General features: G+C 36.2%; 1 non-coding gene across 1 annotated transcript; it reads left to right on the top strand.

Annotated features, from left to right (window-relative positions):
* The first annotated feature begins 2,179 nt into the window (after positions 1 to 2,179).
* On the top strand, positions 2,180 to 2,291 carry LOC115873066. The gene has a single exon (XR_004048213.1). It is a non-coding gene; the product is annotated as a U6 spliceosomal RNA (small nuclear RNA).
* Positions 2,292 to 5,689: the final 3,398 nt, after the last annotated feature.

Genomic DNA, 5,689 nt, shown 5'->3' with positions numbered 1-5,689 from the left:
TCAGGAGGGAGGGGGAGGGGGGAGGGAGGGGGAAAATGAGCAAATGATATTGAGGGCTAAAGTAGAGGGCAAATGTTTTGAGATTGATGAGGTCAACAGGTGTACATATGTGCTTGACTCAATGGATGTATATATGGACTGTGATAAGAATTGTACAAGCCCTCAATAAAATAATAATAATAAAAAAACACACTTCAAAAAAAAATATGTAAACAAATTCTTCCCACATTCTTGGTAATAAAATAATTATTTTAGGTATCAGTTTATTTATCATCCTGTATAAATTTTAGAATAATCTTGTGTACATCTACTAAAAGTCTTACAAGGTTTTATAGGAAATGCTAAACCTGTATATATCAATTTGGAGTTAATTGGCATCTTTACTGTGGTATGTCTTTCCATTTATTTTTATACTTTTCAGCATTTGAATCCTGAACTGTTTTGTTATATTTAAGTGTTCCTTTTAAAAAGTAATTGTAAATGTTATTATATTATCTTTGGTTCCCAATTCACTGCGAGTATATATGAATTCATCATTTTTTTGTATATTGACCCTCTATAACTTCTTTTATTAGTTTTAAGAAGTTTGTTGTTGTTATTGTTGTTGGAAGATACCTTAGCATTTTTCACAAGACAATCATGTCATTTGTAGAGTCAGTTTTATTCCTTGCTTTCCAATGGATATGTCTTGTGTTTCTTATCTTGGCTTCCTTGCTGGCTAGTGCTTTGGGTACTAAGATGAATAGCATTGTTGTAACTAATATCCTTCCCTTGTTTCTGATGTTATGGAGAAAGCACTCAAATGATTATCATTAAACTTTATGTTAGAAGTTACCTTTTTCAGTATATGCTCTTTATCACATATAAAATGTCTATTCGTTTTGCTAATAGCAGTACGAGTGCTATTCATTTCTGCTTCACCTTTTTCTCAGCTCTGTCATCTGGGGAAATGAGCCCTGGAGCTATAGTGGATTGTAAGTTAGGTTGTGACCCAAACGGGTCAGGACTTTGACCCACTGGCTGCTCCTCAGCAGAAAGTTGAAGTTTCCTACTTCTATAAAGAGTCACAGTCTCAGAAACCTCAGGAACAGCTACTCTGAACTTCAGGGTCACTATGAGTAGAAATCAACCTGATAGCATTGGGTTTGGGGTTCTTTTTCAGTCTGGTCATCTAGGGTATACACAGTTGTGATTGCTTTATCTCTCTGGTGGATTGACTGTTATTGTGTAATGCCTTACTGTCCACCTGACTTTTTGCTGAAATCTACTTTATCTGATACCAATAAAGCATACTTGGTTTCTTTTAAAAAAATAAAGTAAAATGATTATCTGCAGCTATTTCTTCTCATTATTAATTTTACTCCATCAACAAATGAAAATCTTGACGACTCCATTCCCACAAGCTTTACTCCTTTCACATCACCATGGCTGATTCTACCTTGAGAAAGCAGCTCCTCATTAGTCACATTTTGAGTACATACCGACCTGAGGGGCCCATCGTCTGGCACTATCTCTGACAACGTGCTGCTTCCATACATTAGGCCTTCCATACCTGACAGTGCATCCACGCATAAGGATTTCAGTCACTCCTTCCTCTGAAGTTGGTATCTGATTGCTTTTTAGGCCTTTCCCCCATGGCAGATGCAATTAGGTTAAAATGGAAGACCTTATCATTTGATCTCCCTTTTGACCCAAGTTAAAGCTGTTGCAGCTTTTAATATTCTCTGCTTTCTTTTCTGTAGAAGTTTTTCTATGTTTTGTCTAGTAATTATTGTTGTTTTTCTTTGTTTGTTTGCATTTTGTGAGAGCTTCTGTATCTGATATCCAGGATAGGTAGAGCCATGAAGACAATCACTGAATTAACAATTATCTATGGCACGGGAGGAGAAGATGCGAGAATTGGAGACCTAACAATGGTAAATATGAGAAGAAAATGATCTGAACTTGATTGTAGTGATGGTTGCACAAAACCTTAAATGGCAGTGATTTAATTGTATGTTATGTGAAGTATATGACAAAACCATTTTAAAAAGTCTACAATTAACACACTTTAGTTCAACATGGCATTGTACATTCTACTCAGTGAAACAAGACAAGAAAAGCCTATAAAAGACACACATATTGGAACATTTGTACCAAAATAGTCCTTATTTGCAGATGATAAAAAATTCCCCTTATTGTGCTCGCTTCGGCAGCACATATACTAAAAAAAAATTGGAACAATACAGAGAAGATTAGCATGGCCCCTGCACAAGGATGACACGCAAATTCATGAAGTGTTCCATTAAAAAAAAAATTCCCCTTACATCAACAAGACAAAACAAAAGGAAAAACCAAAAAACCAAAACAGAACCTGGGACTAAAAGGGGAGTGTTCGAGGTATCTTTCTCCATACTTATTAAAACTGTATGCTAAGCAAATAATCCACAAAACTGTACTGTATTGAACAAATCAGTAGAATTGAAAGAAGACGAATTCACAACATGCAATACAGAACTGACACAACCTTATTTGTTAAAGCGAAGAAAACTTGAAACTTACTGATGAACAAAGAATATAGCATTCAGTATGGTATACATCTCAACATAAAGACAGCTAACCGTTCTTAGCACTGAATTGATAAATGACATCAAAAAACAGTAAAAATACCAAGTATTTTATTTTACTTGTTTCCATAATCAACATCAATGGTATCAACAGTAAAGAGATAAAAAAAAATCTGCTGCAAAAAACCACTTTCAAGTCTTAAGTAGAGAAGGATTCCCATGGAAAACTCAGGTGAGAATGACCCAAACCATGATTTCTTCAGTTGTATAACATTCGTATAAAAATGAAACAAGGAATTGTAACATAGAAGAATAATTAGTTTGCTTGAATCATAGTATTGGTGAAGAGTATATATTTAAATTTTCTTTAATTAAAAAATAATTGACTTACAATTCACACACACACTTCCATAGTGCAATCATTTTAAGACTAGCTGTGCAATCCTCACCACAGTCAATTTTAGAACATTTTCTTCTTTCTTGCACTCCGTCTTCTTGGATCCACATTCACCCCCACCCTCCTCTGTCATGCCCCTTAGATTATTAATCGAGGTACTATGTGTATGGATTTACCTATCCTGAATTGTGATACAGAAGAACAGGCAAGACAGAAACAAGAAGCAACAACAACAACAACAACAACAAAATGGCAAAGCAAAACAGAGAAAGGCATCAATTGAAAAGAGTAGAATATTTTAAAAACTGGAACAAATTTAAAAATAGAGGAAAAGGGAGATCAAATGATTGTTCTTGTTGTCAGGTTATGTCTAGTCAGTTCCAACTCACAACTTGATGTTCAACAGAACGAAAAGCCGACCATTCCTGGGCCGCCCTCTCCATCGTTCTTATGATTGAGACCATTGGGTCTCAATGGGTCACCAGGTCAACCCATCTTGTCCAGGGCCTTCCTCCTTTTCATTGCCCTCTCCTTTACCAAGAATAATGACCTTCGCCAGACACTTGTCTCTCCTAACAGCACGTGAAAAATAATTGAGACTAAGTCTGGTCATTCTTGGCTCTACTTCTTCCAAGATCGGTTTGTTTGTTATTCTGGCAGTTTTGGGGACTCTTAATATTCTATGACAGCACCATAATTCAACTTCATCAATTCTTCTTCAATCTTCCTTAATCAGTGTTCAATTTTTATATGCATAGGAGGCAATAGAAAATTCCATGACTTGTGTAAGGTGCACTTAGTTCTCAGAGTAACATCCTGCATTACAATATGTAAAAAGGTCTTGTGCAACAGATTTATCCAGTGCATTTTTTTAATCTATTCATTGCTGCTTCCACGAGCATTGATTGTGGAATCAAGCAAGATGAAATCCTTAACAATTTCAGTCTTGCCTCCAATTGTCATAATTTCTCTGTTGATCTAGTTGTGAAGATTTTGGTTTCCTTTCTATTAAGTTGTAATTCATACTGAAGGTTGCAATCCTTTCTCTTCATCAGCAAGTGCCTCAAGTCCTCCTCATGTTCAGCAAGCAAGATCATGTCGGCTGCATATCTCAGATTGCAAATAAGCCTTCCTCCCATTCTGATGTTGCATTCTTCTTCATATAATCAAGCTTCTCTGATTTGCTCAGCTTACACATTGATAATATGATGATCGTATACTACCCTGACACACCTTTCCTGATTTGGGATCAGTGTTACCTTGTCTTGTTTGCACAATTGTCTCTTGATCCACATGCAAGTTCTGCAAAAGAACAATGGACTGCTCTGGAATCCCCATTCTTCTCAAGGCCATGCATAGCTAATTATGTTACACATATTCAAATAACTTGCCATCATCAATGAAACACAAGTAAACTTCTTTCTGAAATTCTATGATTTGAGCCAAGATCCATCTGATGTTAACATCGAAATAACTTGTTCCATATCCTCTACCGAATCTGGCCTGAATTTCTGACACCCTCCTCTCAATGTGGTGTTACAACCATTGTTAGACGCTCTTCAGCAAAATTTTACTTGAATGAAATAAAGATATTGTTCTTTAATCCGACCATTCTGTTGGGTCACTCCTCTTTAGCATGGACGTGTGCCAAAATTCCTTTCAATTGGCCAAGTAGCTGTCCTCCTATTTTCTTGGCATAGACCAGTGAGTGCTTCCAAGTGCTTCATCAGCCTGCTGAAATATTAAAACTGGCATCGCATCAATTCCAGGAGCATTGTTTTTGGCTATGCTTTCAGGGCAGCTTGAATTCCTTCCTTCAGTACCATTAGTTTTTGCTCAGATGCTACCTCCTGAAATGGTTGAATGTCAACTAGATCTTTTTGGTACAGTGCCTCTGCATTCTTTCCATTTCTTTTGGATGCTTCCTACTTCATCATTTTTTTTCCCATAGAATATTTCAATATTGAAGCTCAAGGCTTGACTTTTTCTTGAGTTATTTCATTTTCCAGGATGCTGAGCAAGTTCTTCCTTTTTGGTTTTCTAACCCTAGGGCTGTGTACTTTTATTAAAATATTTTACTTTGACTTTTCAAGCCAACCTTTAAAATGTTCTATTCAGCTCTTGTCTTCATCATTTCTTCCATTTATCTTAGCTACTCTACAGTTAAGAGCAAGTATCAGAGTTTCTTCTGGCATTCAGTTTGATCTTTTCTTTCTTTCCTCTTTTCATGACCTTTTGCTTTCTTTATGTATGATATTTTTTATGTTATCCCACAGCTCAGATCTTTTGTCATTGTTGTTCAATGCAGCAAATCTGTTCTTGATGTGTTCTCAAAATCCAGGTGGGATATAGTGAAGGTAGTATTTTGATTCTTATGCATTTGTTTTAATTTTCTTCAATTTAATCTGAGCAATTATTCTGTTCCATAGTCAGCGCTTGGCCTTATATTACCTGCTGATATTGAGCTGCTTCCTTGTCTCTTCCCACAGATAAAGTCAGTGTGATTTCTGTGTACTCCAGGAAAAAAGATGGTGTGAACAAGTAAGTTGTTGCAAAATTCCATCATGGGATTACCAGCTGCATTTTTATCACCAAGGCCACATTTTCCAACTACTGTTCTTTCCTCTTTGCTTCTAATTTTGCATTCCAATCTCCTGTACAGTGAACCCTTGTTTATCGTAGTTAATCGGTTCTAGACCCTACCGTGATAAATGAAATTCCGCGAAGTAGGATTCCTTATTTGTAA

The sequence above is a fragment of the Echinops telfairi genome, unplaced genomic scaffold (assembly GCF_000313985.2).
Source record: "Echinops telfairi isolate 266 unplaced genomic scaffold, ASM31398v2 ScPeMD7_4;HRSCAF=17, whole genome shotgun sequence".
In the NCBI taxonomy this organism is placed as follows: domain Eukaryota; kingdom Metazoa; phylum Chordata; class Mammalia; order Afrosoricida; family Tenrecidae; genus Echinops; species Echinops telfairi.
This window is presented reverse-complemented; position numbering and strand designations above follow the sequence as displayed.